The sequence below is a fragment of the Polyodon spathula genome, chromosome 10 (genome assembly GCF_017654505.1).
Source record: "Polyodon spathula isolate WHYD16114869_AA chromosome 10, ASM1765450v1, whole genome shotgun sequence".
Classification (NCBI taxonomy): Eukaryota; Metazoa; Chordata; class Actinopteri; order Acipenseriformes; family Polyodontidae; genus Polyodon; species Polyodon spathula.
Window position 1 is genome coordinate 25,151,756 of NC_054543.1, and position 24,603 is coordinate 25,176,358.

General features: G+C 38.0%; 1 long non-coding RNA gene across 1 annotated transcript; it reads left to right on the top strand.

Moving 5' to 3' along the window:
- The first annotated feature begins 440 nt into the window (after positions 1-440).
- LOC121322136 lies at positions 441-20,969 on the top strand. The gene is made up of 5 exons (XR_005951005.1): positions 441-725; positions 12,245-12,270; positions 14,917-14,979; positions 15,163-15,236; positions 17,494-20,969. It is a non-coding gene; the product is annotated as an uncharacterized LOC121322136 (long non-coding RNA).
- Positions 20,970-24,603: the final 3,634 nt, after the last annotated feature.

Genomic DNA, 24,603 nt, shown 5'->3' on the forward strand with positions numbered 1-24,603 from the left:
ACGGGGCGTGGTGATATTAGAGTAAAAACTAAATTGAAAAAAAAAAAAAACACATTTTTTAATGAACAAAAAAAGTCATTTTTATTAAATATCCTGCCACCTAAAACTGAGCTATGAAAAAATAGTTCCATCAAGGAACACCTGCTTATTCATAATTCTGAATAGCAGAGCCTGGCCAGGCAATGTCTTTTCTTTTTTTATTATTAGCTCCTTTTTTTGTTTGTCTTATATAGTTATTCATGTCTCTTATTTTTAGAGCTTCTCAGGACATCTATATGTTTCCATTCAATTGTTTTGTTTTACCTGTGTTTTTTTATTACCCTTTTACTGGGGGTTTTATGGTAATGGATTGTTCTTGCTCCTCCTTTCCCTCCTCTAGTCACCTGATGGGGGGAAGGCCTTGAGTTCCTGTTTCCTGTTTTTAGGGGGAAGGGGGCGGGTAGGAGAAGGAAAGTTTTTAGAGTGTGGTAGTTGTCTCACCTTTGTTATGTTTTTTTGTTGTATTACTATACTTTTTTTTTTTATTTAGCAAAATATAGTTTTTGTTTTTCTCTTGTCAACTGCCCTAATAGCGCATGCTGCATTTTCTTGACCACCAGTTTTTCCCTGCATACCTTTTTTTTTGTTTGGGGTTCTCTTTGTTATTGCCAGTTTTTTTGTTGAAAGGATTTACAACAACTGCATTGCAGATTCACAGAACCAGCTCTGGATCAAGAGCAGCCATGGTGAGATCTTTTGCAATTGTTTATCTATTGGATTAGTTTTTTTTTTTTCTGAATGGCTATTCATGTGATTTATTTTTGGGATGTTTGCATAGGTTTTTTCTGGGGACATTGTTTTTTTGGTGATTTTTATATATTGCTTTTATTGTTTTGTTTGTTCAGGACTGTTACTGTGCTTTCTTTATTTTTTACTACTGGTGTTATTTATTGCCTTCCAAAACTTTGCTATTGGATGTTATTCAGACAACTTGTGTTCATTTCCTCAGCAGCAATAAATGTATTTTTGGTGGCCTTTGTTTGGCCCCCTTTTCATAATAATTTTCGCAGTGGCAATTGACTGCTATTATTAGTCAACTTTATTACTGAATTGGTGGCCCGTACGTAAGGGATTTATCTACGAGTTTGTTGAAGGATAATGGGCATAGGTTTTAAACATGTCTCTTACCCTGTCTACTACTGCTAGAGAGCTAGGGCCTGGTGGTGAACTATTTGAAATATCATCTATTGAACATGTGACTAGGCGAAAACCAAGAGAAGCAGTGGGGGAATTAACTACTTTATTGAGTGAACTTTGTTAGCGAGCCAGAGGAGCCTGAAGGTGTTGACATTGAAGAGCCAGTTTTGGCTGAGAAACTCGAAACTTGATCGGCAAGAGTCTGAGGAATGGGCTAACACTGTGGAGGAGATAACAGAACAGATTAGGAGCTTAGGGGAAGAGTTTTAAATGGCACAAGATAGCAGCATTAATAGAGAGTAGTCACTGTGGCAGTATATTGATACTCAGTTTCAGAGAATTGAAAATTATGTAGATAGTGTTGTCCTTTAGCTGGACAAGGCAGGGGTTGACTGCCTTCATAGGCGAGACAAACAAGGTGGCCAATACGCTGGAGAAACTAGAGAAGAAGATAAACACCTCCAAAGTTACTCTATCAACACCTTGTTCTCAACAGGTACAGCTCTGAGCCCTCTAGATTGGTGCTGGAAAATGTGGATGTCCCTCAAAAATCAAGTGTTCACTCTAAGTCCAAACTCCCTGTAAAAATTAACTTCCCAGAGTTTGGAGGGGAGAAGGAAGACATGGATGCTGTGGGATACATAGATCTCTGTGAGGAGTTTTTAGCATTGCAACCACTGGCTGACAAGGAAATAATGGCCACATTATCATCAGTTTTAAAGGGTTCTCATAAGAGCTGGTGGATGACGGAGCGGCAAGGAATTTGTACTTGGCTGGATTTTAAAAGTGCTTTCTTAAAGGCTTTTCTCAGAGTGGATTTCCTAACCAAGTTGGAAGATAAATTACGGGACCGAGTGCAAGCACCAGGGGAGAGCATAAGAGATTTTGCCTACGAATACTGCGCCCAGTGTCTCAGGTGGAAGCCTGACATTTCTGAAACAGAGATTATACGAAGAATACTGAATAGCTGCTACCCAAAGCTAGCGAACTGTCTGTGGGGAACAGTGATTTTGCTGTCAGAACTGGTTCAGGTTGGCACCATGATAGAGAGAGACTGGAACATGCAAAAGGATTACTCGGCCAAGGTAAATAGCAAGTCCTCCACTGATCGCGCAGAAAAAAAAGGAAGGGGGCTTCAAGGAAACCAGCAGAGGTGAGTGTGGTGCAAAATGTATGCCAGTTTATAACCACCTCACCTAGCCAGTCTGGACTTGCATTGTTGGTTGTGAAGATTGGAGTGAGAGATGTGAACATCCCTGTGTTGCTGGACACTGGTTGCACTTTTACATTGAGTAGAAACCAGCTCTGGAAAGAGATTCAAAAGTCCAATGATTCTGTGATGCTGTGTGGCGAACAAGCATTTGTGTTGGCTGATGGACAGACTCACTCATCTCTGGGGAAGACCTGGCTCACATTTGACTTTCACGGTGAGATTTGGGTCATAGACACCTATATCATGGCTGACGAACACCTGGCTTTCCCTTTGATACTGGGCCTTGATTTTTTAGGTAAAACAAATACCCAAATTGATATGAGAGGAAAACAATATGGAGTTAAAGGACCAAAAGGGTATAGTTTCTATCCATTTTTACCTAAAGTAGAGTGGGGGGCAGTCTGGAATATTGAAAAAAAGTCTGAATCACCATCTGTTATGCTGTACATGGCTGTCCAGAAGAAGACGGTGGCTACTGCTGGTTTCACCCCACTGATGCATGAGGAGGTCAGTGCCATAGGGCTAGGTCAGGATCTTTGGCAACTCATGGAGGAGTGAACCTCTGTGTGCACCTCACAACTGGGCAAGAGTACAGTGTGTACCCATAACATTTACAGAAGAGACGAGATGTCAGTGAGATGTAGGGCTTGTCGAGCATCGCCTCAAAAGAAGGCCCTGATTCAAGAACATCTTAGACAGATGGATGAGGACCGGGTTATTGAACCATCTTCCTCGGATTGGTCTGCCCTGGTAGTCCTCATTAAGAAGCGTGATGGATCCTTTCGTTTCTGTGTGCACTACCGGGAGCTAAGTAAGAAAACCCAGTTTGACATCTATCCCATGCCTCACAACCATGAAATTCTGGAGTCCCTCAACGGAGCCGTGGTATTTAGCTCATTAGACATGCGTTCTGGATACTGGCAGATAGCGATGGATGCAGACAGCAAAAGGAAGACTGCTTTGGCCACTCCCTTTGGTCTGTTCCAATTCAAAGTGATGCCATTCGGGCTCAAGAATAAGGCTGCAGCATTTAAGAAGAACATAAGAAAGTTTACAAACGAGAGGAGGCCATTCGGCCCATCTTGCTCGTTTGGTTGTTAGTAGCTTATTGATCCCAAAATCTCATCAAGCAGCTTCTTGAAGGATCCCAGGGTGTCAGCTTCAACAACATTACTGGGGAGTTGATTCCAGACCCTCACAATTCTCTGTGTAAAAAAAGTGTCTCCTATTTTCTGTTCTGAATGCCCCTTTGTCTAAACTCCATTTGTGACCCCTGGTCCTTGTTTCTTTTTTCAGGCTGAAAAAGTCCCTTGGGTCGACACTGTCAATACCTTTTAGAATTTTGAATGCTTGAATTAGGTCGCCACGTAGTCTTCTTTGTTAAAGACTGAACAGATTCAATTCTTTTAGCCTGTCTGCATATGACATGCCTTTTAAGCCCGGAATAATTCTGGTCGCTCTTCTTTGCACTCTTTCTAGAGCAGCAATATCTTTTTTATAGCGAGGTGACCAGAACTGCACACAATATTCAAGATGAGGTCTTACTAGTGCATTGTACAGTTTTAACATTACTTCCCTTGATTTAAATTCAACACTTTTCACAATGTATCCGAGCATCTTGTTAGCCTTTTTTATAGCTTCCCCACATTGTCTAGATGAAGACATTTCTGAGTCAACAAAAACTCCTAGGTCTTTTTCATAGATTCCTTCTCCAATTTCAATATCTCCCATATGATATTTATAATGTACATTTTTATTTCCTGCGTGCAGTACCTTACACTTTTCTCTATTAAATGTCATTTGCCATGTGTCTGCCCAGTTCTGAATCTTGTCTAGATCATTTTGAATGACCTTTGCTGCTGCAACAGTGTTTGCCACTCCTCCTACTTTTGTGTCGTCTGCAAATTTAACAAGTTTGCTTACTATACCAGAATCTAAATCATTAATGTAGATTAGGAATAGCAGAGGACCTAATACTGATCCCTGTGGTACACCGCTGGTTACCACACTCCATTCTGAGGTTTTTCCTCTAATCAGTACTTTCTGTTTTCTACATGTTAACCACTCCCTAATCCATGTACATGTGTTTCCTTGAATCCCAACTGCGTTCAGTTTGAGAATTAATCTTTTGTGCGGGACTTTGTCAAAAGCTTTCTGGAAATCTAAATAAACCATGTCATATGCTTTGCAATTATCCATTATCGATGTTGCATCCTCAAAAAAATCAAGCAAGTTAGTTAGACACGATCTCCCTTTCCTAAAACCATGTTGACTGTCTCCCAGGACCCTGTTACCATATAGGTAATTTTCCATTTTGGATCTTATTATAGTTTCCATAAGTTTGCATATAATAGAAGTCAGGCTTACTGGTCTGTAGTTACCTGGTTCAGTTTTGTTTCCCTTTTTGTGGATCGGTATTATGTTTGCAATTTTCCAGTCTGTCGGTACCACCCCTGTGTCAAGAGACTGCTGCATGATCTTGGTTAGCGGTTTGTAAATTACTTCTTTCATTTCTTTGAGTACTACTGGGAGGATCTCATCCAGCCCAGGGGATTTGTTTATTTTAAGAGCTCCTAGTCCCTTTAACACTTCTGCCTCAGTTATGCTAAAGTTATTTAAAACTGGATAGGAACTGGATGACATGTGGGGCATGTTGTCAGTATCTTCCTTTGTAAAAACTTGTGAAAAGTAATCATTTAACATATTTGCTATTTTTTTTTCTTCCTCTACGATTTTGCCATTTGTATCTCTTAAACATTTAATCTCCTCTTTGAATGTTCTCTTGCTGTTGTAATATTGGAAAAACATTTTGGAATTGGTTTTAGCTCCCTTAGCAATGTTCATTTCTATTTCTCTCTTGGCCTTTCTAACTTCCTTTTTGACTTGCGTTTGCAGTTCTGTGTACTCTTTCTGTGTACTTTCTTTTTGGTCCTTTTTTAATGCTCTGTAAAGTGCCTTTTTTCGCTGAATATTTTTTTTTAATTGATCTATTAAACCATTTTGGCAATTTAGTTTTACATTTAGATTTGTCTACTTTAGGGATATAATTGTTTTGCGCCTCTAGTACTACATTTTTGAAGAACAACCATCCTTTTTCTGTGGGTGTTTTCTCTATTTTACTCCAATCTACTTCTGTTAGTCTCTGTTTCATACCTTCATAGTTTGCTTTTCTAAAATTGTAAACCTTAGCTTTAGTCTTTACTTTTGGGGATTTAAAAAACACTTCAAATGAGACCATGTTGTGGTCTGAGTTTGCCAGTGGTTCTCTGACCTCTGTTTTAGTTATTCTATCTTCGTTATTTGAAAAGACTAAATCAAGGCATGCCTCCCCTCTAGTGGGTGCCTTCACAAATTGTGTTAGGAAGCAGTCATTTGTCATTTCCACCATTTCTATTTCATCCTTCGCGCTACCCACCGGGTTTTCCCATTTTATTTGGGGGAAGTTGAAATCCCCCATTAGTATGGCTTCTCCTTTGCTACACACATTTCTAATGTCATTGTATAACAGATTATTGTGCTCACCGTCTGAATCTGGCGGTCTATAGCATGCTCCTATTATTATGCCTTTTGAATTTTTGTCTGTTATTCTGACCCATATTGATTCGGTTTTATTTTCTTTGTCCAGGTTTAACACCTGGGCTTCAAGACTGTTTCTTATGTATAGCGCTACCCCTCCTCCTCTTCTGTCCTGCCTGTCTTTCCTATACAGTGTATACCCACAAATATTATATTCGTCCCCATCACTCTCAGATAACCACGTTTCGGTAACACCTATCACATCATAGTTACCTGTTAGTGCAGTAGCTTCAAGTTCTAGAATTTTGTTTCTGATACGTCTAGCATTTAGATAAATACATTTAATGGTTGTCTTACCTGAGTTGTTGTTCTTGTTTTGATGCGGTTTCCCTTGTTTTTTTGTTGATTTCTCCCCCCTTCCTTTCTAGTTTAAATCACATTTAAATTACATCAAGCCCGCCTCACCTTGGAGTGGCTGATGACTCAGAAGTCAAGAGCTATCCAGGAATACCCAACTCCCACCAACCTTAAGGAGATTCTGAGCTTCCTTGGGCTGGTTGGATGGTATCATAAGTTTATTCCTCTGTTTGCAGATATTGCAGCACCCCTTATCCACTTGAAGAAAAAAAAGATGTAAAATAGGAGTGGACAGCTGAGTGCCAAAACAGCCTGGAACAGCTTAAGGAGGCTCTACAAGCCCTGCTGGTGCTGGCACACCCTGACCTTTCCAGAACCTTCACCATTTATACGGATGCCAGTGAAATAGGGCTGGGAGCTGTTCTTGCACAGATGAGTGAGGAGGGGGAACCCGTAATAGCATATGCTTCCAGAGTGCTCAACAAGGCCGAAATAATTTATTCCACATCAGAGAAGGAATGTCTGGCAGTATTGTGGGCAGTGGAGAAATGGCGGCATTTCCTGGAAGGCGACCCGTTTGACATGGTCACTGACCATGCTGCATTAGCATGGGCTTTCAATACCCCTAAGACATCCTCTTGTTTAACTCGCTGGACATTGAGGCTTCATCAATTCACCTTCACTGTTTTGTATGGAAAGGGTAGCCTTAATGTGGTCCCTGATGCAGTGTCCCGGGCTCCAATCTCAACAGATGTGGAGGTGTCAGTATGTGTGAGTCAAGGGAGGAGTTATTGCTCAGACCTTCCAGCTTCCCTTGATGAAGTGGCTGGAGCCCAATCCAGAGACTCCATGATCTCTTGTGTACTTGAAGATCTGAAGATGTCGACTCCGGTGGCAACTAACAGAATTACTTTTGTGTTTCAGCAGGGTTTAAACTATTGTAGGGTCCCCATGCCAGACGAAGGGTTTAAATTTCAATTGGTCATGCCAACGACACTTACCTCTTCTTTTCTCTATTACTACCACAACAATCCTCTGGGGGACACCTAGGTCAGTATAAAACTCTACTGAGGATATTGGAAGTTGCTTGGTCATCTATCTGCAAAGACACATGGAGGCACGTAATGGAATGTGGCATATGTCAGAGATATAAGCCCACATATCATCCGTAAATTAACCACTGCTTACCACCCACAGGCAAATCTCACCGAGAGGGCAAATCGTACTATTAAAACCATGATTGCCTCCTTTTGTGGGAGAGAATCATAAGCAGTGGGATGAATGGTTGCCCGAGTTCCGCTTTGCCATAAACTCGGCCAGGCAGGAAACCACTGGTTTGTCTCCAGCTGAAGTGGCCATAGGGCGAACCCTTAAGGGCCCTCTGGATTGATTAATTGCAGCGGCTCCCCCTCCTGGTTCTCGGCAGTATTCTCTGTTAAACTGGCGGCTCAACCTACTCAGGGAAGTTCGACATAGGGTTAGCCTTGCCCAAAAACGCCAGGCCAAAAACTATAATCTCCATAGGAGAAATGTTCAGTTGGAAGAAAGGACATTGGTTTGGGTTCGAACACACCCATAGTGTGATGCCCTTGCCAATTTCTCTGCCAAGCTAGCACCAAAATGGTCAGGGCCTGCCAAAATTATTAAAAAGCTGGGTCCTGTCAATTACCAGGTACAGTGGACAGACCAGAAACAGAGGGTTGACACAGTGCATGTGGTCAATCTGAAGCCATATTTTGGAGCTAAACCCCTGATACCTCCGGTTGGGGGTGGGGGGCAGGGACTATGTGGCAGGAGCCACACACAGTGTTGCAGGAAATGCATCACCTGCTTATTCATAATTCTGAATAGCAGAGCCTGGCCAGGCAATGTCTTTTCTTTTTTATTATTAGCTCCTTTTTTTTTTTTCCTTTTTCGGAAAACCAGCCTTTCTAGACACCTTATTCAGAAAACCTTTTTTTTTTTCTAGACACACAAGTCGTCGTTTTATAATCTACAATATATAAGACAACAAAAACTGTGCACAAATATATTTGTACTCCAAACTATGCACAGGCAGAGATTGAACCCAGTACCTCCAGCACAGCGGCTACAGCGACAATCCGCTATACAAGAGATCCGCGACCCCTACAAGTGTATCAATATTGTTGTGTTGCATCACCTACCAGTCCTAACCCCTACCCGATACATGCTACAGCCTACTAATATGTAACATTGGCTATATAATTTATTTATTTTATTATCCTTGTAGTCACATTGATATTAAAGTCTCTTTTAAGAGTGAGACCTAGCCAAGCAAGTAGCATCAAGTCAATCAGACAACAAGAACAAATACACAATAAAATACAATAAGACACAGGCAAATTACATTTAAAACAATAATCTAAACACACAAAAGTAGTCAACTATTTAAAACAATTACAACTCTGTCACGAAATCATGCTGTTTACTCTTAAATTGCAATAAAGATATCTGGGTCTGCAGCTTTAGTTTGGACTGGAACTCATTCCAGGACCATGGGGCATAATAAGCAAAGGATCCTTTACCAGCCTCAGTACGCACATTTGGGATTTTAAAATGCAAAAAAGTATGAGATCTGAGGCTATGGTTACTTTGGGAAGCTACAAGGTATTCAGTTAAATAAGTATATATTCATATAATTTACATTGAATAGCCTTATATCCCAAAATATACCAGTGCTTCAACCTGCGTAAAGCCAAAGAAATCCAGCCTATCAAATTGTATAATATACAATGAAGAGTATTAAATCTTGTATTTGTATTGTACCTCAATGCTGCATGATATAGCGAGTCCAGTTTACCTAAAGTTGATGGTGATGCAAACCTATATACTGCATCACCATAGTCAATTTGCAGCAAAAACCTACAAGCAATAAGCCTTTTTTTGTTTCCATAAAGTATATAACATGTTCATATCATAGTGACGTTTATAGCTTATTCCCATGCCCAACGGACGAGTGTGGAAACATGCACTCGCCTCTGTCCAGCACACTGCCTTCCTTGTGTTCCTTTAATATGGTCCTATTAGCATATGGTAGTGCATCGGTAAATAGAAACATGAGATGCAAATGTATTCTAGGTGGACATTCAATATGCACGTAGCGGTTTGGCTTCTCTTCTGTAAAGAGATGTTCAGACCCCCCAACTCCCCCATCACATCTGTAGCAAGGTTAAGCCCAAGGACTGTAGTTCCCTTCTGAAATCTTTCAAGAAGGCCATTAGCTTTTGAAGCTGAATCTGAGAAACTGGATGAGGCCATTTCCTCCAAACCAATCAACACCGACTCTTATTGGCTGAGGGCAGACTGAATGGCTGGGGTGCGAACTGTCCACCTAGTGGGGCATAGAGGTTTGAGAGAAGTGAAATTTTCACTTTCTGATTTTGTTACTTCTGTAAAGATTGTTTTGAATTTGCCAGACTGTCTGAATAAGCGTCCCAACTCGTGAACCCACTGCATGGAATCTAACTATTGGAGAGGCTGAGCAGACTGCTTGAGTAATCAAATTAACACAGTGAGGACCACAATGGACATACATTGCTAGTGGTTGCTCTTTCCTTAGAAAAGCCTGTGCTGCTGAGCAGTGCCCGGTCATATTTGCAGAGCCATCACAGGTTTGCCCGCGCAGTCCTGAGGGAGACAGATTGAGACGTAGTAACACGTCGGTTGCAACTTTGGCAATTCTTTCCCCTGTTGTTGATGATACTTCATAAATACCCACAAACTCTTCGCATGGTTGCAGGTTGTCATCCACAAAGCACAAGCATATGGATTATTTCGTTACACTAATTTTTATTTCTTCTGTCCCACGATCACCTCAGACTCACTCTTTTCGCGCTCGTGCTCAGCCACGCCTCCCCATACTATATTCGTTCTGATACGCTGAGCATCAACATTCTTTTCTCCTGTCTGCTTTATAATTTAAAGTAACCGTCACATACATTATTGGGGGGGGGGTGGGGGGGTGGATTTTGCTCCTTTAAATATTGGGTGGAACGTGACCCCCGTCCCCCACGTAAATTACGCCCGTGGGTTTAACAGACTGACTATTCAAGAAAACCCTTAACAGTGGCTAATTGACCATACTAGAAACAAACACACACACACACTGACAGAATCATGACACAATCTCACAATATATACTGCAGATTAAAATGTAAATTATGGAATATACAATATAAACTATTGAATAAATTAGGTAGTCCCTCTGGAATTCTGCAATTCCGTGATCACGGACAAAATCACGGAATTTGCTCTTCTGCGAATTTTCAATTTTTTGCAAAATAAGCTCAAACATTTGCTCCCCAAATAGCCTTATGATGCCAGGACAGCTCAGGCTGTAATGCGGCACAGGCGGCTTGCAGTCGAAGTGGCAAGTAGCAGTTAGGCCAGTTCTGGCGCAATGAGTTTGCCACCGGCTTATTTTGAGAGATAAAACTACAACACGGGCCCAGAGCTGACCCAATGTCAGACAAAAGACACATTTTGAGTGATGTTTATTTTCGTACTAGCAGGTTACATTTACGAGAATAAGATTCATTTCATAAAATGAAATGAATCATCATTTTTGTGTTTAGTAAGTATTAACAATAATTATTATTATAAGAAAGTATAATATTGTAATAATATTAATTAATTAATTATATTATGAGTAAGTTATTATTAATCTTATAATATTAGAATATTAATATAATTTTATATAACAGTATTATAATAGTTTATCTACAATAAAAATGTAGCTATAATAAAAAAAAAATACCAATAGCTGTATGAAAATGTAATTGTAACGAGTTTTCAATTTAAAAAACAAAATAGATGCACGCGCCTCCAGTGCTTAAATCAAGAAACTGCTTGAGCGAAGTCGCAGAAATTGGAGACAGTTGGATAGAGAAGAAGAATATAGAGAAGAATAGCTTAGACAAGACGGTAAATAGATATATAGTATCTATAACAGTAAATAGATAGACTGTATAAATATAAATTTAGTTATAGATATTATTGATACTTATAGATAAATATAAATAGATTATTTTATCTGACTTAATCCTATCATCTAGAATTATCTTAAATATTTATGACTTATTTTGGATGAGCAGTTGTAAAAGAATAAAGGATAACAGTTAGACAACTATAAATTTATATAATTTATATAATATATAATATAATTAACATCTATAATAATAAATATTAAATATAGATAAAAATTAGTTTACCTTTTTTTCTATTGTATTTATATATAGTATATATCATATACTATTATTATAGAAGTGTAGCTATAAATACCAATAGATAATTACAAGTATTCTCATTTTTCTCAAAAGTGTCAGTGTAACGGCTTTTTCACCAGTATCGAGGTTTTATGTATTTATTTATTTAGTCAGAGGGAGTTACAATACGCTTTTCTATCACACTTATCATTTGAACTTTAATGTTCATTTTAGGTACTTAACATTACAAGATGCTCACATTTAAAATTTACCTCAGAGACTGAACATTCTAGTACATAGGGGACTAAACACACACACAAATATTCTCAGTCTGATTTTTAAAAAGGGCAAAATAATAACTGGGTCGCAAAATGATTTTGTGAATCAAATTTAAATGGCCCAGTTGAGGGACTGACAACGCATAACTATAGACTTACTGCTCCCCCTACAGGTTATTGCTCTATTAGATCCAGTTATATTTAAGATTTAAATTGTCCTCAAATATGTATGTATAATCAAAATCAGACCTAAGTAGTGAAACCCTCTGGTATCTTGTCAACTCTTTGTTTCTTTAACATAATATTGTACTATGTAAGTTATCTCATATTGTAACTAACAATGTTATATTGTGCACTTTAAACAAAGCCTTGTATTTTGTTAATTGCAACCCTTGGCTTAAGTTATTAGCCACATGAATGAATTGTAATAAAATACAAAATATCAATTGTAATTTAATACTTGTCATCTTATGTTACAGATATGAGTCCGCACCACAAGGGTCAGGTGTGTTTCTTATTTATTTGTTTTTAGAAGTATAGAACTGCATGAACTTGACTTAAAGATTGCTATAATAATACATTCAAACCATCATTATGTTAACAAAAATAATTGCTAGGGTAGATCGGCATATTGCAGAAATAGTTTGAAAAATGTCATAGAGAGTTAACTGCAGGTTATAACAATGACTGTCCTTATGTCTGTGATCCCAGGTGCTCAAAGTTGAGGGACACACACTTGAAATGCTACTTGTTTTACAACTGTCTAAGAACTTTACTGTTTTCTGACCCCATAAAATGGCTCCAGAGAAAATGTGAAAATGGCCACATCACTGAAGTTACAAAACCATGGGGCTTTTTTGTGCTTAGAGATGTAGGTTTGAATTAAAAACATGGTAAAAACATTGATTTGTTAAATAAATATTGAAAATATGTCATTGTGACAGAACGATGGCAGTGGTTGGTGACGGGCTGTAATTAAACAAAATACTTTTATTAAATGTTTGTAAACACAAAATAAGTCATAATCAATCCCATGTTACAATTAAGTTTGTTTGAACATTTACAATTGCAAAAATGTAATGTTAAATATTGCTGACGACAATGAACAAGTGAGCGCTGAATGTACAGGTACTTTATCTACAGAATCTGATAATGAGTTCACATATGACACTGACGGCCACAACAACAGTGAAGATACAAATCACTTGGTGTCTGATGGAGTGGCCACTAGCTGACATTGTATCAATTACATGAACTAACTCAGAGGATGAGTTAGAAAATGACCAAATTTCATTGTCAGATAGCTTGACTAACTTAGCTTTTCAGTATGCTATAACATTGGTTGGTTTGGCCTCACTGTTTATTCTTAGAATTCACCATCCAACTCTCCCAAGGACGCAAAGAGTTTGCTAGAGACACACAGATCTGTAGTTGTGCATGAAAAAGCTGGTGGACAGTACAACTACTTTGGAATTATTGGGGCTTTCAAGGACGTTTTAATTAAATTTATACATTCTATCCCTGCAGAAAAATGTTTGAGCTTACAAATAAACATTGACGGTTTGAAATTGTTCAAAAGCTCCTGTGAGCTGTTCTATTTTAGGACTACTTTTAGGGTTTAATAGAAGATACCAGTTGTGATTGGCCTGTTCTGTGGAAAAAAGAAACCCAGCTCTAGTTCAGAGTTTTTAAAGGAATTTGCTGTTTACCTGCAAAACATTCAGCAAGGAATTGTATTTCAAGGGAAAAATTAAGTACAAAGTTGTGTTCTGTTATGTGTGATACCCCTGCAAAATCCTTTACAAAGAACACAACATGTCACAATGAGTATCATGGTTGTGAAAATGTACCCAACCTGGACAATATATACATCATCATATGACATTCCCTCTAACAAATTTCCAGTTAAGGAAAGTGCTTAATTTGATCAAATGTTAGAGGAATATCATCATAACAGTCCACCACCTTTCCTAGGAGGCAATGTTGGTTTTATTACTAATTTTCCTATTGATTATATGCACTCGGTTTGCTTAGGAGTTTGTCAGAAATTTGGTGAATTTGTGGTTGAAAGGGCCCTTCTAATGTCATTTATCTGCACATCTTGTCAACATGTTATCCACATCTTTGACTGATTTTAAAAAGACACATCTCCTCAATTTGCGAGAAAGCCACAATCACTTGGGGAACTGGAACAATGGAAAGGTACAGAATTTAGACAATAATTGTTGTATACTGGTTCTGTCGTTCTGGCCCCTATATTGGAAACTTCTGAATACATAAATTTTTGTTGCTTTTTGCTGGAATTACGATATTGGCCAGTCCACAGTCATGCAAAAAATATGCTGGTTATGCTCATAGCTTATTAGTCACATTTGTTGAACATAATGGCCAACTCTGTGGGAAAGATCTCATAGCTTACAATGTTCATGGACTTCATCTTGCCTAGGATGTTAATAACCATGGCCCTTTATATTAATTTGCTTCATTTTCATATGAAAATTATTTAAGAAAACTGAAAACATTTGTTAGAAAACCAGTTTCCACTTGTGCAAGTGATTCGCCCTGCATTAAAATTTTCAGAAAAGAACATTTTATTGGACCAGCCCCATGTGAATATTAAAGTAAAAAAAAAAAAAAAAAACAGTATCATAAGATTTTTGGAAGAGTTTTGTCTAAAAGTGTCCGAAGGGGACAATGCTTTTTATACCGACAGTGACATGTGTATAGTACAAAATATTGTTGAATCTGTAACGGGTATATATGTTGTATGTAGAAGGTTTACCTTGAAGGCCCCACATTTTAAATATCTTTTTGATTCTAGTGTAATGGATGTATTTTCTGTTTCTCACCTATCTGATACTTGAATGTAGCTCAAATTGAAGAAATTACTTGCAAGTGTGTTCTTTAACCATATAAAGATAATTTTGTGGCAATTCCTCTTATCCACACTATTTAAGATATTTTTTCTTGTTTGGACTGTAGTATGTTGGTATTTCATCAATTCAGCTATTTTGAAAGTCATGGTTTGTTTATTATTGACAGTTAAGAATTTTATGATATTTCAGAATTTATTGTTCACAGTTGTCATTTGTCTTAATTAGAAGAATTGTATACAAAGTACTGAACTTTATTTTCATTGTATATATTTTAGATGACTTCTTGAAGTCTGATGCTGGAGAGGATTACTGAAACGTAAAAGAAGAAAAATTACAAAGTAAGTTCATTTATTTACGATCAGTGCTCAATTAATACCTGTATTAGTCTATACTAAGACCCGGATCAAACCAAAACTGACCCACACTGTAACTCAAAGACAGTAATTTACTCCTGATCGAATTCTGTGCGCTGTTTTCAATCCGGTTTTTCTTTATTACTTTTGTCTGTGACACCATCATAGCTTCTGTTAAAATGGGAGAAGACAGTGACAACAAACGTGGATAGAAAAATATTGGCTACTGAAGAAAGAATAAGGTAAGTATTATTATTTTACAAAATGATTTAATTATATATGTCATTTCTCTAGAACTATATTATCTTGCTGAAGAGTCAGGAACATAACCCCAATCTATAACATTGTTCCTATGGGAAAATGTGCTTCGATGTATGACACTTCGACTTAAAACACGATTTTCAGGAACCAGTTGTGTCGTAAGTGCGAGGACTGCATGTAGGTGATTTTTTAAAGATGAGCACACAGTGCCGTTTATACTTGGCCGCTGTGTTATTCAGCGGCACCGGGAGGTACTCTCTATATTTCGGACTGGGCACAAAAGGAACAATATAGTACACACTCAAAACTTTTTTTAAAAGTACACAGTACCCTTCAACCTTTTAATCCCCTTTGTCTGGAAGAAATCCCCCAATCAGAACATTAAAAAAAAAAAAAAGCTAAATTTAAATATTTGAGTTGCTTTTTTTAACCCCATAACCACCTACAAACAACACAAAAATTACACGATTGATAGGTCTAGGTGTCATGTAAACATACGTTTATGAATTATTAACCAACCTTTTGTGGACTTGGAGATAGAAGGGTTGGATTAAGTGACCCTCGGATATTTTCACTGGCACCTAGCGGTTTTTATTCAGTCTTTGCTAGGTTGATAAATCACAACGCTTTAAAAATGACTCATTTACGTATTTGGTGGGTGGACTTAGTGCACAGCTGATGTGGCTCACCTGCGGCTGCATCGGTGCCATGCCTACACGATGACGAACACCCCACATGTCAGACAAGGAGGTGCCCGAATTTTAGGAGGGCTGCTGCTTTGCATTAAACTTAGATCTTCCCATTTTAAATTTCCAATCTCTTCGGAGTAAAGTTTTTTTTTTTTTTTTTTTAAATGTATCACTGATTTAATAAAAAATAAATGGGCGGTCTTTATTATGAAAGCTTAGGACTGACAGGTGTTTAAAAAAAAAACCAAGATGGGGGCCTGCCAAACAAGAAGCTAATTCTGGTGCATTAAAAAGCCTTTTTAATTATTTGAAAACATTTTTTGGGTGTTTTTATTTTAGATATGTTTAAGTTAAATGAAAACTGTTTGCAAAAACGAGTTCATTGTCTATTTTGTTAAAATCTAAAATTACGATTGACTTCCCTATTATTATTAATGTGACTAAATATAGTCATATGTTTTGTCCATAACTGTATTTAATTTATTTTTTAAGAATTGTTATTTTATGTATATTTAAAAAAAAAAAAAAAAAAAAGAAAATGGCATCCAATAGTCAATGCTGTAAGAGTTTTAAAAAAAAGTGAACTCTCTTTGCTTTATTGTACGTTTTTTCAGAAAGAAGACATCCACTTAGTAGTAAAAAATAACAGCTTATTGGTTGCGAAAGATATGTCTGATAGCACATGAACAATTGGCAAACAGTTATGCCCGACATAAACAAGATAAACGACAGATACATAATACATTCACATTACAATTGGCCCATGGCCTTATCCATTGGAGCTCGACAGCCGCCCCTATGCTGGTCGAGCTGAGATTAATGCAATACAGTGATTAGAATGACTCGGCCAGCGGGCAGGACAAGTGGCACTTGGGGCCACCTTCCCCCTGGACAAGCCATGCAGCTGGGTGGAGGCAGGGAGGAGGAGGACCAAACAAAGAAACAACAGGGGTTTGTGAGCAGAGAGACCTATTTAACTGGTCAAACTGGTAACGTATGAGATTGATGGGTGGAGTCTCCTTTCGGAAAGACAACAAGTTTCCAATTCAGAAAGAAGACATCCACTTGTAAAAATAAGTTTATTAGTTGTGAAAGATATGCCAGATGAACAATTGGCAAACAGATATGACCGACATGAACATGATACACGTTTTGAGGAATGTGGGTAATGTCCATTGATAATGTGTACAATTAATTATACCACTGATCAATAGCCCAGACTGAAGAATGCAGGATAGAATGATATAATGGAAATGGAGCATGATTATTTTGGTCCTGCCTGGTTCAAGGAGCTAAACGATGCCCAATACTGACAGATATTCCTCCAAAAAGAATGAGGCAACCTAAGCCAACCCCACACTGCAGAGCTAAACCACATTGCGCTCAGGTAGGGAAAAATCCTCTACTCACCAGAAATAGGGGAAAACCGTAGGGAATCTATGGCAGAGGGTTACCCTTCCGGGTTCTAAAATAACGACTCCACTGATCCAGTTAACCACATAACATTTTTTGTGCCGATAATAGATCTGCGACATTCTCTTGATTGTAGAGTTCATATGCACCGGAAGTCCATCTCCCCATATCCTTGATTAGAAGAGGAGCGATGTTTGTGGAAGTTGCAGGCACCGATCATGAACGAATGTCCGGAGTAGTTGTCAGGAGGAAGCCCAGCACGAAGGTGACACAGATGAAGAAGGTCGCAGAACCAGTTTCTGGACACGACCTATCCCCGCTGGGTTAAGAAACAAGGGATCCTGGCTGCTGGCCACCAGACGCAGTGACAGATAGCTGGAAAGAGCAGAAACAGGACAAATAATACAGTGTGTGTTTGTATCCGAGGAAGATGAGATGGGGGAGGGATAGTGATTCCGAGCAAGCGAGAGTGAAACTGTAGTCCTGACAAGTATTGGCATATGGTGGAAAGGGAAAGATTGTGATTTAAAAAACAATAAGTGATTAATTTTATAATGGAAGATTCTGAAGTAAGGCATGAATGTGACATGGAGCAATATTTGGTGCAAGACTGCCACCCTGTGTTATAGGCAACTCTGGTGTTTTGTGAAACTGATTTATGAGATTGACTGCGGATTCATATATCTGGATGTTGGGAGATGCTTAATTTAGTACAGTATTAGGTCCTTGAACTGTGGACATGGATATGGTAGGGGAAATTAAAACAAGAGAGTAAGTCAGAGATTGTCGCAATTAAATGTTATAACCTTTTTTGACCATTTAAATTACGACTGTGACAATAATAGATACAACTCAAACAGTGCTGAAGATTGTTCTGTGGAAAGATGGGAAGAGAATTCGGAGGGCCAATTCCTGTACAACCACTTGGAACATGCAATACCACCGAAGCCCCGTGAGGGGGCAGCATCGGTGCTTGTAGGAAAATTATGATGACCCAGTAGAGAGAGGACTTCGTGTTTAGTACAGGATTTTCTGTCCTGAAAGTATTTTAAGACATCTGAAATACGACGTAATTTGTCTTGGGGAAGACGTGCCTCCATTCCATTGGAGTCATTTTCAATCCCAAGAAATTCCAGGCAGGTGGTAGATCCCAAGGTTTTCTCCTCTGATAGAGAAACTCCGAGTTCAGAAAATGTGGTTCTTAAAAAAAACGGACAGAATGAGGAAGGGGCTGATCCTTAAAGTCCACTAATAGAAAGTTGTCTAATGGATGGAGCATGAATGGCAATTTGAAATAATTAACCCTTTGCTGCTGACGCGCTCTAATTTCGTAACTTTTGTTACGATGACGAAACATGATATATCTCGGCTGTCCGATCAGCTATCTTGTTTATTTTTTTTTCAATGGGGCATAGCCATGGCTACGATGGATATGTAATTGGTTTAGGGTTGCAGTAGGTGTGGCTTTTTTATTTCTGTTTCATTTTTGACTGCCATTTTCAGGCTTCAATGGAAAATTGTATTGACACTCACCTGTTTGAAATGTCTATATCTCCCGTTCTACAAGCCCAAAAGTGCTGATCTATAACTCATCCGAAAGCTAAGAACTGGGACTAACTAGTTGTTTTTTTTATTTTTTCATGTTATTTCAAGTTTACTTTATATATGCTTTTTAAAAAAATACTTCCGGAATGTTTTTCGCCCCGCTGTGTGTCTGTGTGCGTATGAGTGCAGCTGCAGGCCATGTCAGATGCCGACTGAGACAAACAACTAGTTACTGAAAAGACAACTGAGATAGTCATCTTATAAATGTTTTACTGTTATTTTTAATTATAAATGTTTTTATTTTATTTTTTGTCCTGTTTTGAAAATGTTTCTCTGGATGGAGGCGAAAGTAAATATGACCTCAGTCTGATCTCTAGCTAGTTAACTTTGTATATTTGCTGCGTCAGTGTTATTTTATCATTGTTTTGTTTATTATTATTGGTGTACTTCGTTTCTGTTTGTGTAAATAATGGATAAGTATTTTGCTGTACTCATTCTTTTATTATTATTTAGCTGTTTATTATTGGTAGTTTTTTTAACCTATACAGTATTCGCAAGTTTCTTCTTAAAAAAAAAAAAGTAATAATAAACATACTCAACATCTTGTGTAGCATACATACTGAGACCTCTACACCTAAATAATTAACTTTAATCACAAATGGGATTATATTATATTTCTAGGTTTCTTCAGTTTCACTTTCAGTTCTACATCTGCCATTCCAGCTCTTTTATGCACATTTTTTTTACATTACAAAACCTTATGTAGCTCTGCAACTGTACAAGAAATTTCACTTCTGATTAAATATTTGAAATCCCTCATAAAATTGCACATCTCCCATATACTCTTCTTTCTTCTAAATTGTTTGGAAAAATATGAAAATGTGCACATTTGTGAAATTATTAATATGCCATGTTTCATTTTTTTTAAAGGTGTTGCTTATAAGATAAAATCTATAAAACACCCTACAAAAAAAACAGATAGGTCTACTCAGTACCTTTCGGTTGATATTTGGGGTTTTAATTTGTGATTTATGGTTATTAAACTACAAGCGTTACAATAGAAAGTTGTTGGATACATGCACAATTTACAGTCATTCCTTGTAGACAGCATATGGTCAAGTAGAATCCATCACAATGTTTCAGATAGTGAATTGAAGATGTGAGGACTGCTCCTGCAACCAAACGTGAGGCGAACTGAGAAATAGAATTGTTGTTTCCATTGAACTCCAAATAGATGCCATTGGGAAGGGTGAATGGGGATGACTTGAATGCATCTGCGATATCAGCCTTGGTCAGCCAGGCCCCTTTACCCGCTGTTTTGATAAAATGGATAGCATCATCGATTCTGGTATAATGTAGAGAAAACTAATCAGGGGGAATTAGGTCATTAATGCTGGAAACAGAACCTGAATGGAGAGAGGATAGATCGATGACTAACCTTTCTTTCCTGAATATTTGCGAGTTGCGACCCCCAGTGGACTGATACGGAGTGAGGGGAAGGGGGGGTTCAGGGAATGGGCAGATCATTAACCTTTTTGAAGTTTCTTTAAGCAAAATCAACAGAATCTGAATCGTTTAGTGCAGATCTTCGATTATTGCAAACGTTGGAAACAGTGGGAGGAGTTAAAATACCAGTGGGGAACCCTTCATTCAGACCTGAAATAATATAACTCAAACTATCAGGATGATCTGCGAGAGCCACCACCATCGCTACTGTATTAATGGGGGTGGACGGACGGCTTAGTCATTTCTGCGCAAACGCAGTTCGGGCGAGTGTGGGACAGAGGCTTTCGCTGTGGCTATCGCCGCAGAAGCTACAGATGTGAAGAAAGTTACACAGGGAATATGCACAGACGTTCTCATTAAAGTTATTGCATATTTGCCTCCCGCTGGAAAAGAGAACCTGTCGGCCTTGTTTTTCATTTGATTGGGCTGGTTGAATGAGCAGAGAAGGATTATAAGGACCCCGAAACTGGCAAGGTAAATTAACTGAAAACTGAGGTTGGAAGAAACTGCTGCATGGAACTTCAGGCGAGACATAGGATTGCATTTGCTGGTTTATGGACTTCAGGCCAGCGAAGTGGCGACAAAACAGCTCGTTGTCTAAAATGCCCCAGTTAACCCTGATATTGAATTGCTCCAGAATTGCAGCAGCTTTGGCTGAAAAGGATTTGTGGTAGTCATAAAAAGCTGAACCTCCGTATCTCATGGACAAGTCAGTTACGAGACTGAGATAGATGTCATAAGGTGTCATTAAAGAAGACTGTGCCCCTTATTGTAGAATCTGCAGACAGGCAGTTGCAACTCGAGGAGGACACACCTTCAATCTCTTTAGCCACCTCAGAGAGCATCATCCCATAATTCTTGCAGAAATTTCCAAAGTAAGTTGAGTGAGGATAACTTAAAAATACTAAGTTAGTGAATGACAGCAATGTTTTTAAGCCTTATTAAATGATGCGCTTGCAGGTGTGGCAGCTTATCAGCACAAGTGCAGAGGAAAGATAGCCGTGAATATAACGGTACTTTTCCTTTAAGTGTTTACCAACAAAATCATTTGTTTACCAACAAAATCATTTGAAAAGTTTTGTGTCACGTGTATCGGTAAATTAAATGCAAACACAACTTCTAATTTATATCATGTTATTTTATTATATGTCATTGTTGTGTTTGTTTCAACTGTATGGTACGAGTGCAAATAATAAGCAGTAGTCTGTTTTCTTCAGTATTCGTTCATACTATAATAACACACATTCAGATAGAAGGAAAACAATGCATACATTTATATTGAATGTCTCATAGGATTGTCCAAGTAAAAAATATACTGCAACATGTTGCTTTCAAATCGACACAAAAGCTGATAACCACATGTACATTTATAAAAGTATACTCTTTTTGTTCAAATTTGTATTATTGACTTCCATGAACCCATAGCCCTAACTAATTAAAAGAGAGGTTTTATGAAAGACCAAAATACTTTGCTTTCCAGAGTGTGTTGCTAATTTGGATTTCTGTTCTGGATATTATTAATAGGTCAAAACTTCTTGTCATGGGGTACAATAAAGTACATATTAACCACATATTTGTGTTTATTTGCACTTTTTGTTTGTTTTAGACTTTTCTTAAAAAATAGGTTAATACTGTGATATTGTGAAATTTCATACCGTCCCACCCCTAAAGTACACACATAACTCATCTTGTATTTAATTGGCCTGTGAACTTTAATTGCATACACTGGCAACAAAGAAGTCTTAAAATTTGTCTCATCTTCAACACCTGTGTCAGCTAACAATTGATGCACTAGTTGAGTTAACTGCAGCTGTTAATGAGATGCATTGACTGTTTTTTTTTTTTTTTATTATTATTACAGGTAAGCTCAACGCAACTAAAAACCAGTAATCATCTCGATTGATAAACTGACATTTTGTTTAGCCTGTCAGATGCTGCATGGGCTATCTTAACGGGATAGAGTTCAGTTATAAAACACCAACGTCACCAAAACTGATCACTCTCATCAGTAGACAATTCGTGCCTTTTTTAGATAATGACACAAACTGTTGTGTTCCAGTTAATGATACAAAACGTATTTGTCCTATATGCATTTGTTTATATGTAAAGAATGACTGAGAAAATGTACAGTATTAAAACATTGCTCTTTTAATTCACAGTTAGTTTTCAAAGTGGGTGCATCTGTATATAGGTTGATGGAGTAAAAAAAAAAAACTATCAACAGGAGAATGTGAAGCAGTGAACGTTCCGTTGCTGGAAAGGGTACGTCTAAATCCATTTTTTGGAAAAATTACGACAGTTATATTCACCGATAAAAGTCCATGTGGCTTTGTACAATGCAAATTGATATATTAACTGAGGGTAATTTTTAAAAAAATGTATTTACATTTTAACTGGGCATTGGGAATACTCTATGTGGAAGGTATTGGATTTCAGTAGCGTGTGTTTTTAGACTATATTTGTGGAGATGGTCAGGTATGCAAATATTTCAAAGGTCTCAGGTTCAGATTTGTTTGGTCGGGTTTGGATCAGGTTTTAAATTTATGCCCGAGCAGACCTCTAGTGCACACTGGCTAAGATTTATGGATTCAATGTGTTGGACTACTTTGATATTGGTCCCAAGGAAGGGTTCATTTATGAAGAAAATTATCAGGGAAATGTAACATTTCCACATAGACTAATGCCACCCCTTTATGACAGAGTACAGTCTTCACATTGTTTGGGAATTGCAAAATGTTCAACTGTTACCAGTCAGTATTAATATGAAAAACATTTTGTGGGCAATAAAAGGCCTACTAATAGATGTTGCTTGTTTATGAACAGTGTAAGAATGTATCTACAATAAACAATACTCTTTAGTTCTTTTTTTATTGATTTTTTTTTTTTTTTCTTTTGATAATATTCTTGACTTCCATTTTCACTGATGGAAATATGAAACTTTTTTGGGGGGGAAGAGAAGCAATATTCCTATTCTTCAGATGCCTTGGTTTGTGAGATTACATCAAATAAATGAACAGCAACAGCCTCCAAAGATTCAAAGCCTCCAGATGCAGCACAGCGAGTTTCATGGGGTTTGCTGATAAAACATACTGTATTTCAAATTTAAGACACGCTTTTTAAACAATTTTTTTCTGAGTACAGTATAGTGATGAGTGTATTAAAATCATCAACAGAAGAGGTGACTACCCGAGTACACAAGCAGCAACATGACACTGCTGAGAAAAAAACAAACCAAGCTTCCTTGAGGAATTCCAAGAGAAATGTTTACAATTTCAGCATTTCTTAGAAACAGTACCAGTTTGGACAGATCGTAAATGCTGATCGGATCCCTGTATTTTTCGATATGCCAAGCAATGTTGTGGTTGCTGGGTTACATGTTGCCTGAAGCCGTGGAGTGTTATGTCGTGCTTGCTGTTGTGTGTGATGCTGTAAGTGAGTGCTGGTATGTGTAAGACACCCGTCTATAGTTTTTGCCCTGAACTGCACCCTTGGGACAGCCTTCTGGACCCACCTCCTAGCTGTTTATGCTGAATGCCAATTGGCCCTTAATCTTGACACCCAGTTGGTCCCTAATTCTCCTGCCCCCGAGGCAGCCTCCTCGACCCACCTCCTAGCTCTTAATACTGATACCCAATTGGTCCACAATTCTGCATTTGCCATTGGTCTGTCTGCCCCAACTATTTTGAAAGCTGTTTTCCCGGTCATTTTCATGCTGTGCAAGGTTGCGAGCTGTTGTCTTGCAGGATTGTTGTTTTTTGCTGTTTGCTATATCAAATATCTACATTTTTTCAGGTAATTTAAGAGTATTTGTCTTCAATTTTTTATCAAGAACTATATATTGTGACACACTGGAGTAAGTCTGCCACTTGCAGGACTGTTTCCACTGTCTTCTTTAGTGTAAGATAGAATCACAGGATCACAGAAATGAAATAAAACAGTATGGTGTTTGTACCAAACAAAACAAACCTAAACAATATCTATCTCCATTAGGAGGTCTGACTTCACTCTCTCCCCCCCTTATATCAACTTATACACTGGGTAGCTAAGCTACTTATCAGTTTTAAACCTGTTCCTCTGTATTTCTTTTTGTCTTTTCCTTAACTTCTCCTTTCTCCACAAAGTCTAACTGCAACCACCATAAGCCTCCCCCAGCTCGACCCTGAACAAAGGAGATAATTTCCTTTTATTGTCAACC